Raw genomic sequence first — 11227 nt, 5'->3', positions numbered from 1 at the left:
AGAGGCTGTATATTTTGTCTCTTGAAGATAATAAGATTGAAGGATTCATTCCTGAAGATGTATGCAAGTTAAAGAATTTAGAAGAGTTATATGTCTCAAATAACAAAATCTCTAGATCCATCCCAAATTGCATTGGAAATCTTAGTAGTTTGCAATGGCTAAACCCTAGCTTGAATAGATTGGAATCATCAATACCATTAAATTTATGGAGCCTTGAAAAAATGATGTCCTTGGATCTATCAATGAATTCTCTTGGTGGATTTTTGTCTCAAAACATGAAAAAAATGAAGGTTATTGTAGGCATTGATTTATCTTGGAACCAAATTACTAGAAATATTCCAAGCATCATTGGAGGTTTTGAAAGCCTAAGTTATCTTGATTTGTCAATGAACTCATTTCAAGGAGACATTCCACAATCTTTTGGAAACATGAAAGGGTTAGATTTGTTAAGCCTCTCACATAATAATCTCTCCGGTATGATTCCTAAGTCTCTTGAGGCACTCTCACATCTCAAGTATTTAAATGTGTCTTTCAACAAGCTATCTGGAGAGATACCATCTAGTGGGCCTTTTGCAAACTTCACAGCTGAATCATTTTTCGGAAACACAGCTCTTTGTGGGAATCCAATTTTCGGAGTCCCACCATGTCCAAGCCCAAGCTTCAAAGGATCAAAGGTGAAACAAAGTCTGCTCAAATATTTTCTTCCTGCTATTGCTTTGGTTATAATTTTTCTAGCATTGGTCTATATGCTAAGAAGACACCGAGAAAGTAAAATACAGCTTACAAATGTATTTAATACATTGCTTGTATTCGAGCATAGAATGATATCATATCAAGAGCTTTGCCAAGGGACAAACAACTTTTGTGAAAGCAACTTGCTTGGAGCTGGCAGTTTTGTTCTGTGTACAAAGAGATGCTGCTTGACAAGACAAATGTTGCTATTAAAGTTCTAAATTTGCAATTGGCTAGTGCTTTCAAAAGTTTCGATGTAGAATGCAAAGTCTTACGGACAATCCGACATCAGAATCTTGTTAAGGTCATAAGTACATGCTCTAACCCCGAGTTCAGAGCTTTAGTACTATAATTCATGTCGAACGGTAGCCTTGAAAGGTGGTTGTATTCTTATAACTACTACTTGAATCTTTTTCAAAGAGTAAACATTATGATTGATGTTGCATCGGCGTTGGCCTATCTCCACCATGGTCTATCAGAATCTTTGGTGCACTGTGATTTGAAGCCTAAAAATATCCTTCTCGACGAGGACATGGTTGCACACGTGGGCGACTTTGACATTGCAAAGATTTTGGTCGAAAACAAGGATGCAACACAAACAAAAACTCTCAATAAACAATTGGCTATATTGCACCAGGTACATGGATTCACCTATACTTAATTTTATTGCTATGAGACTATCTAATAGTGGCTAATATCAAGAGCAACAATAGTTGCCAGTTTTAAGAATTCAGATGTACATGTCAATTTTTCATAAATAAATTGTACTAAGGGCTTAGATTCATATGAATATGCATTAACAATAAAAATTACACAAACTTTGATTATTTAGTCGATGGATAATTATTTATTTTTCTATCGACTACTAATCATTCTAAAATAGGGAAACATACAGGCTGTGTTTGGCAATGGAATGGAAAAAGGGAGTGGAACGGTACTGTAGTATATTTGATTGTTATGAGAGAAAAAAAGTAAGAATGTTTTGTATAAAAAAATGAAAAAAAATTTGTTTTGTAGTGATTTTTTTATTTGAATAATAATAAAAAGTGATTGATGTGATGTAAAAAGTAAGAATGTTGGGATTGATTTTGAGAAGAATTTTTTAGGTTTTTGGGTCTGATCCGGTCCGGCCCTTTGCCAAACACAGCCACATTTTACCCCCTCCAAAGTTTCACCCCATTTTTAATTTGGCCTCCAATATTTAAAAATTGATAATATACCTTAACAAATTATCAAAAATTTGCAATGTAGGCACTTCTTTTATGGAAATTATTGAAAAGGACTAATTGCCCCTATATTTTTGAAGAAAAAAAAAAACAAAAAACAAAAAAAAAACAAAAACAAAAAATGACCTAATATGGCTAGATTGGGGGTGGCTAAAACCACCCCAAACCCTTTGTTAGTTGCTCGTCACCCCCATTCCGGCCAGATGGGGCTAATTATTTTATTATTATTAATTTTTTTCCTTCTGATTTTGGTTTAATTAATTGGAGGCATTTTTGCAAACATGGGGCAATTTTGGAAAGTCTACACCAAAAAATGTATGTGTAGCGTACGTAAGCTAATTTCCATTAAATAAGACGAAAATGGCTAATGGAGTGGCTACATTATGAATTTTTAATACTTTATTGTGGTTCATTCCTAACTTTTAAACATTCAAAGCCAAATTGAAAATAGGGTGAAACTTTGGGGGATAAATGTATTTTTACCTCTAAAATATGTTAAAAAGAAATGTGAATCAAAGACAATTACGTTATATGCTTCTTGCTCACTAGGTTAATATAAAATAATTCTAAAATGCAACTATGATTATAGTTTGCCTTGTCGTATGCCCACTCCATAGCCATTTTATGCATGGGCACAGAGTATAAGGACTTATCAAAAGTTGTTCATAGCATAATTATAATTATTCATTAATAAGCCTAGTATATGTATGCTTTGGTATACATATATGCATATGTATACCAAAATATGCATGAATGGGTACAATGAATGCATATTTTGGTATACATATCTAGGGCTGTTAAGTGAGCGAAGCGTCTCGCGAGCAAGCTCGGGCTCGGCTCGCATAAGCTCGGCTCGTGCTCGACTCGAATATTAAATGAAACACTTCGTGAACACAAATCCTAGCTCGAATATTAAACGAAGCAAGCTTGGCTCGACTCGCCTAACTCGTGAGCTCGGCTTGTATAAGGCTCGCCTCGCTTATTAAGCTCGGCTCGTATATTTTTTATTAAGTAACAAATAACAATATATAATCAACATTACTCATTTACTCAATAATAACAAATATATTATATACCTTTGTTTTTTTTTTTGTTATTTATGTATATGTGTGTATATATATTATATATATAATATATGTATATATTAATATAAAAACATATAAGAAATATATGATATTATCATTAATCATTTTATCATATGATATAATCATATAGTACAACCGCACAAGTTATTGTGTCATTTAATACAAATATTATAATTAGATAGTTTATACTTTGAAAATTGGAATCGTATATATCACATAATCATTAATCATTATATAATCATATAGTATATCTGCATAAATTATTGTGTTATTTAATCAATACATTATAATTATATACTTTATTCATATAAAACATATATGATGTATCACATGATCTTAGATCTAAGATAATATTAATATTAATTGTAAGATAATATGATCATAAAATTTAAGTATGAGTATACGACCATTAGATCATATGAATTTATTACTTAGAGTTTGAGTATTACTATTAGATTAAATGATTAATAATTAAGTAACTAATATGTTTCTTATAATTTATACATTATAATCACAATTTACGGTAAGTAAAAACTTAATAATTTGAATTTAAATCATATGATCATATTCATATAAATAATGATAATGATCTAAAAAATAATTATTACGTTTATTGTTGTTCTTCATAATATCAAGTAACTACAATTATATATTCTATACAATTGTTTTTGAAGGGAAACAAGAAAGACACAAAAATACTTCTAGAATTATTCTTAGTTTATATGAGATGAATGACAAATTTTTCTAAGCTCTAATTTGTCAAACAACAAGAGGAGGAACAAAAAAAAAAAAAGACTTTGTAGCCTCTGTTTGGTAAAAAAAACTTGTGGACTCTCATTATAAAACAATGTTTTTTTTTTAATCTTTTTCATACCAAACATTCTGATTTTTTTCACATTAATTCATTTTTGCTACAAGAAAAAAAGAAGAAGAAGAAAAGCCCCAAGGCTCAATTTTTTGTTTTTTTTTTCACATTACACACTTCCCATTTTCCTTCTTGAATCAAATTCATATCTAGATATTCTTTGAGATATATTCTTTTGTTTGATTTGCTGCAGATTGGAACACCTGGGATGGATGGAATAGAGGAAATAAGTAAAAGAAATAAGCAATCTACAATTGCCATGGTCCAGTGGGTCCACGGAGGGAGAAAGAGTTGTGATTCTTGTGAAGTAGAATTTATGAGAAGGGAAAAAAGGTGAAAGAATTGAAGCTCATCTGTCCCACATCGACAAGGAAGCAAAAAATCCCACCTTCAGTTACCTATAAAAGGGCATCCCCCTCACAAGAAGATAATTATTAAAACAAAAGCATTGGCTCACGCGAAGCATTGCTTGTGAGGGGTCCCACCTTCACACTTTACAATACTTGTTGAGCCTTTTTGGCTCACTTAGTTGGAGCTTGCCTAAGCTAGTAGCTTGGGCAAGGTGGCTTAAAATATAAATTTTATAATAGAAAAATAAAGGTTTAAATTTATCGAGTCAGCTTGGCTCGACAGGCTTGGCTTGCTGAATAAGCGAGCTGGTGAGCCGAGCTCGAGCAAGGGTAACTCCTTGGCGAGCCGAGCTTGAACACAATTGTTAGGCTCGTGTTTGAGCTCGGCTCGAGCTCGAGCTCGTCTTAAACTTATATGAGCCGAGCTTGGACAGGCAAAGCTCTCCCAAGCTCGGCTCGTTTACACCCTTATACATATCCATATATGTAATATATATCTATATATAAGTCGTACATACATTAGCGTTTTTGGCTGTGATATCATGTGGACAACTTCCTTTCTTTTTTACTTTATTTATTTATTAAAAATAAAATTTGAATTACTACCTTAAAGCCCTTTTGAACAATTGCGGGCATTGGATAGAGTATGGTTTTGAAGGAAAAGTGTCCATCAAGGGCAACGTTTATAGCTACGGTATAATACTGTTGGAGATGATCATAAGGAAGAAACCTACCGACAACATGTTTGTAGGATAATTGACTTTGATGCAATGGATAAACACCTCACTTCCTGGCAGAATGATGGATGTTGTGGATGCTAGTTTATTAAGAACAGAACATGGAAGAGACGTAACTGTCATGCAAAGTCTTATTTCATCCATCATGGAATTAGGCTTAAGGTGTTCTGAAGAATTACTAGCTGAAAGAATAAATACCAAATATGTGCTTACGAAGCTCTAAAAAATCAAGTTGAAGCTTTGTGAAAACAGAAACGGGGTTCTCTAACATCTTTGATTTGGGTTCTACCATTATTAGTCCTTTTAATTTCGTAAGGTACTTACAAGTCGTGTGTTTTATGATGGTGCGACTTTGCATGTTTAAATAAATGGCTTGAAATTTTCTAACATCTTCATCTTGATTCTTTTATCAATTTTTAATCTCCTTATGCTTCTCATTGTGGTCAATACGACAACACCTATATCATACTTTATATCTCTCTCGTTATCATAATGATCAACATCGTGATCGTCTTCACAATCATGATTATATTCTTATTGATTATAGCTATTATTGTTATTATTATGGCATCAACAAAAAGTACGAACAAATTTATTAATATTTATTATAGCTATTATTGTTGTTATTATATGCTTGTGTACATGTCTTTGCTGTTGGCGTTTTTGTGACTTTCACCATAAAGCTGGTGGGACCCAGCATCATTAAAAGAGGATCCTTTTGGCTCACGTTTTGTATTCCTAGTTGCTCTTGGAATTGGTTTTCCTTTTAAGAGCATGATTGGCCAACTTTTATGTCCTATAAAAGGGGTGTCCACAGCACATAAATGTACAGAGAGAAAAACCAAAGTAATATTTGCTTTGTGTTTTGATAAGCCAACAATAGAGAGAAAAAGTGAGAGCAAGAAAGAGTGTTTTTTTCCTTTTTTTGTTATTATTCTCCTTTGGGTAAAGTGAGAATTGGGTGTATTTGGGGCTTTGGGTTTGAGTGGTTTTCTCGCCCTATTACTCTCTTGTACTCATCTTTTGATAGTGAATTTTCTCCGGGTCGTCTCCGCCAGTGGATGTAGGCTTATTAAGCCGAACCACTTAAATCTTTGTATCGTGTGTGATTGCTTATCTTTATTATTTTGCATTCTTCTTATTTTTCGCATCTCACAGTTCTTGGGAAATATGATTAATTTCCTAACAACTGGTATCAAAGCTGTTGGTTCGAGTGGGAGAGATGGCAAGTGAAGAAGGAAAGATGGGAATCGAGAAACTCGACGGCAAAGATTTTGGGTATTAGAAGGTACAGATTGAAGATATTCTTTATGGGAAGGATCTTCATCAACCTCTTTTGGAAGAACAACCCGACAACATGGATGATAGCGAGTGGGCTCTGCTTGATTGTAAAGCCCTAGCAGTTATCAGGTTATCACTGTCAAAATCAGTTGCACACAACTTTGTAAAGGAAAAGACCGCAACAGGTCTAATGGTGGCTTTGTCAAGCATTTATGAGAAGCCGTCGACTAACAACAAGGTGCATCTGATGAAGAAATTGTTCAACCTAAAGATGGCGGAAGGAGCTTCGGTGGCACATCATCTCAATGAGTTCAACACCATCACAAATCAATTGTCCACAGTGGAAATTAATTTTGATGATGAGGATGGTTGTGAGTAACTCTGTAGGAAAGAGTAAACTGAGCTATGAAGACATCGGGGATTTGATTCTCAGTGAAAAGGTTCGCAGAAGAGATGCGAGTGAAGCCTCTTGTTCTGGTGCTGCTTTAAACCTCGATACTCGAGGCAGAGGACAAGACAAAAACTCTATGAGGGGCAGATCTAAGTCCAGGAAGGGTAGGAGCAAATTCAGGTTTGAACGACAATCTGAGTGTTGGAACTGTGGCAAGACAGGCCACTTTAAGAAGAACTGCAAAGAGCTGAAGAAGAAGACCGAAAATGATGCCGCAAATGTCTTGGTAACAGAAGAAGTGCACAATGCCCTACTTCTATCTGTTGACAGTCTTCTTGATTCTTGGGTCTTGGACTCAAGGGCTTCTTTTCACACTACACCTTTCCGTGAAGTTCTTGAAAATTATGTGACTGGAGATTTCGGGAAGGTGTACTGGCTAACGGAACGTCGCTGGATGTTGTGGGTATAGGCAATGTTCGCATTAGAGTCCACAGTGACTCGGTATGGAAGCTACAAAATGTCAGGCATATCCCAGAGCTGAAAAAGAACTTGATTTCAATAGGACAGCTTGATGATGAAGGGCATTCAATTCATTTCCACAGTGGAAAGTGGAAGGTCAGCAAGGGAGTCAGGATTTTGGCTCGTGGTCATAAGACAGGTACTCTCTATATGATGACGAACAGCAGGGATACAATTGCTGTTACAGATACGAGTGCTGACTCAAAATTATGGCACCTAAGGCTTGGGCACATGAGCGAGAAAGGGATGAAGGTACTTCTGTCAAAGGGGAAACTAGCAGAGTTGAAGTCAGTTGAGTCTGATTTGTGTGAAGGCGGCATCCTAGGAAAGCAGAAGAAGGTGAGTTTCGCGAAAGTTGGCAGAACAACAAAGCCGGGAAAGCTGGAGTTGGTACACACAGATTTGTGGGGTCCCGCACCAGTGGCATCTCCTGGAGGCTCGCGGTATTACATTACATTTATTGATGACTCAAGTAGGAAGGTATGGGTTTACTTCTTGAAGCTTAAATCTGATGTATTTGAAGATTTTAAGAAGTGGAAGGTCATGGTAGAGACAGAAACTGGTCTGAAATTAAAGTGTCTAAGATCAGACAATGGGGGAGAATACGAAGACGAGGGTTTCAAACAATTTTGTGCGGCGAATAGGATTAGAATGGAGGAAACTATTCCAGGAACGCCACAACAGAATGGCGTGGCTGAACGCATGAATAGGACCCTCAATGAGCGTGCAAAAAGTATGAGGTTGCATGCTGGACTACCGAAAAATTTCGAGGCGAATGCAGTAAGCACTGCTACTTACTTGATAAACAGAGGACCATCAGTTCCTTTGGGCTATAGACTACCTGAAGAAGTCTGGAGAGAAAATGAGGTAAATCTTTCTCACTTGAAAGTTTTTGGTTGTGTTTCGTATGTTTATATTGAATCTGATGCTCGTAGCAAGCTAGATGCTAAGTCTAGAAAATGTTATTTCATTGGCTACGGGGATGAGGCATTCGGGTATAGGTTTTGGGATGATCAAAACCGAAAATCATTAGAAGTAGAAATGTTACTATTAATGATGGCTGTGTATAAGAATAATTCAAGTGCAGAACCAGTAAGTATAGAGTCAGAGGATGAGAAGCCTGAATTTATCAACCTAGATGGAATTTCTAAAGGTGTAGCTCAGAGAAAGAATTCAAAAGTTAATAAGGATTCAAAAACTGAAGATGGTCTAGAAGTTGAAGAAACATTAGATTAAGAGACTGAACAGGGTACACCGACAGTGGCTGTTTGTAGATCTACTAGAACCATTAGATCTCCACAGCGTTTTTCACCCTCCCTGTTTCATATTTTGTTGACGGATGGCGGTGAGCCAAAAACGTTTGTTGAAGCCTTGGAGGTTGATCAATCAAGTGGGAGTTAGTCATGAAAGATGAGATGGACTCATTATTGATTAACCAGACCTGGGAGCTGACTAAGTTGCGAGCAGGTAAAAGGGCTTTGCACAACAAATGGGTGTTTAGAGTAAAGGGTGAATATGATGGTAGCAAACGCTACAAGGCAAGATTGGTAGTCAAGGGATTCCAGCAGAAAGAAGGAATTGACTACACAGACATATTCTCTCTAGTGGTGAAGATGACAACCATCAGAATTGTGTTGAGCATTGTGGTGGAGGAGGACTTACATGTAGAGCAGCTAGATGTGAAGGCGGTGCTCCTTCATGGTGAGTTGGAGGAAGAAATTTATATGCAACAGCCACAGGGATTCGCAGTGCAAGGGAAGGAGAGTTTAGTGTGAAAACTGAGAAAAAGCTTGTATGGCATGAAACAAGCTCCAAGACAATGGTACAAAAAGTTTGACAGTTTCATGTGCGGTACTGGATTCACGAGATGCAATGCAGATCATTGCTGCTATGTCAAGAGTCTTAAGAACTCTTACATTATTCTACTTCTGTACCTAGATGATATGCTCATTGCAAGCGCCAGTATGAAAGACATCAACAAGTTGAAGAACCAGCTGTCAAAGCAGTTTGCAATGAAGGATTTGGGTGCTGCTAAACAAATCCTTGGGATGAGAATTATCAGGGACAGGGCCAATAGTACATTGAAGATTTCACATACAGAGTATGTGAAGAAGATTCTCAGCAGATTTAGTATGGATGAAGCTACGTCAGTGAGCACACCATTGGGGAGTCACTTCAGACTAACCAAGGATCAGTCACTGAAAACGGATCAAGAGAAAGCATACATGAGCAAGGTACCTTATGCCTCAACTATCGGAAGTCTGATGTATGCAATGGTCTGTACTAGACCGGATATTGCACATGCAGTGGGAGTTGTGAGCAGGTACATAAGTAATCCAAGGAAGCAGCATTGGGAAGCAGTCAAGTGGATTTTACGATATCTGAGAGGAACTTCAGATATGTCCCTTCGATTCACTAGTGCAGAATTAAAGCTGCAGGGCTACGTGGATGCTAATCTAGCAGGTGATGTTGATAGCAGGAAAAGTACTACAAGGTTTGTATATACTCTAGGAGGTACTGCTGTGTGTTGGACCTCAAAATTACAGAAAATTGTAGCCCTTTCCACTACAGAGGCGGAGTGTGTGGCCGTGACAGAAGCTGGAAATGAAATGGTTTGGCTACAAGGTTTTTTGGATGAGTTGGGAAAGAAGAATGAGAAGGGCTTTCTACACAGTGATAGTCAGAGTGCCATTTTTCTTGCGAAGAACCCAGCGTATCATTCAAGAACAAAGCATATACAGTTGAGGTATCACTTCATTCGATCTCTTCTTGAAAATGGACAATTGTTACTTGAGAAGATTCGTGGAACTGAGAATCCAGCAGACATGTTGACAAAAGGTGTGACTATTGAGAAACTGAAGCTGTGCGCAGCTTCAATTGGTCTTCGAGCTTGAAGATAGGTGGAGGAGACATCTGGAGGAGATTCACTTTGTTGCAACTTGATGGGATTCAAGTCAAGTGGGAGATTGTTGGCGTTTTTGTGTCTTTCACCATAAAGTTGGTGGGACCCAGCATCATTAAAGAGGATCCTTTTGGCTCACGTTTTGTATTCCTAGTTGCTCTTGGAATTGGTTTTCCTTTTAAGAGCATGATTTGGACTTGAAGTCCTTCTACGATTTGGAATTGGAGGAGCTTTGCTTAGCCAACTTTTATGTCCTATAAAAAGGGGTGTCCACAGCACATAAACGTAGAGAGAGAAAAACCAAAGTAATATTTGCTTTGTGTTTTGGTGAGCCAACAATAGAGAGAAAAAGTGAAAGCAAGAAAGAGAGTGTTTTTCCCCTTTTTTGTTATTATTCTCCTTTGGGTAAAGTGAGAATTTGGTGTATTTGGAGCTTTGGGTTTGAGTGGTTTTCTCGCTTTGTTACTCTCTTGTACTCATCTTTTGATAGTGAATTTTCTCCGAGTCGTCTTCGCCAGTGGATGTAGGCTTGTTAAGCCGAACCACTTAAATCTTTATGTCGTGTGTGATTGCTTATCTTTGTTATTCTGCATTCTTCTTATTTTTCGCATCTCACGGATCTTGGGAAATAAGATTAATTTCCTAACATTTGCTGGTGGAGAGGCCCTCTTGCCTTGGATGAGCTACGAATTGTGTAGAGAGGCTCCATACAATGCCAATTGTTCGGATAAGAGAGGCTTGTACATGTCATTTTAATAGATGAGTTTGTATGATTTAGCTACAAATCAATTTGTAGCAAATTTTTATTCTATATTTGTATGTGTTAAACGGTTAAGGCTAAGGCTAATCTAGGGTAGATTTTAGCAGTGCAAGTAATATAACTAAATAATTAAGCCAAAACTCATAACCCTTCTTCTTCTTTTTTTCTTCTTTTTTACTTTAGTAATAATTTAACATATTATAATATTACTAAAAGGTTCTCCAATATATTTATGTATCTTCCTAACAAGTAATTGAATCAGAGCCAATAATGATGTATGGCATAATGAATGATGGTACACTACAAAAAACTAATTTTTTGTTGACATGGGTTTTCTGACGTGTCAGGTGGTTTGACACGTCAAAAAACCTTCCTAACG

Source organism: Corylus avellana, chromosome ca5 (genome assembly GCF_901000735.1).
Source record: "Corylus avellana chromosome ca5, CavTom2PMs-1.0".
In the NCBI taxonomy this organism is placed as follows: Eukaryota; Viridiplantae; Streptophyta; class Magnoliopsida; order Fagales; family Betulaceae; genus Corylus; species Corylus avellana.
This window is presented reverse-complemented; position numbering follows the sequence as displayed.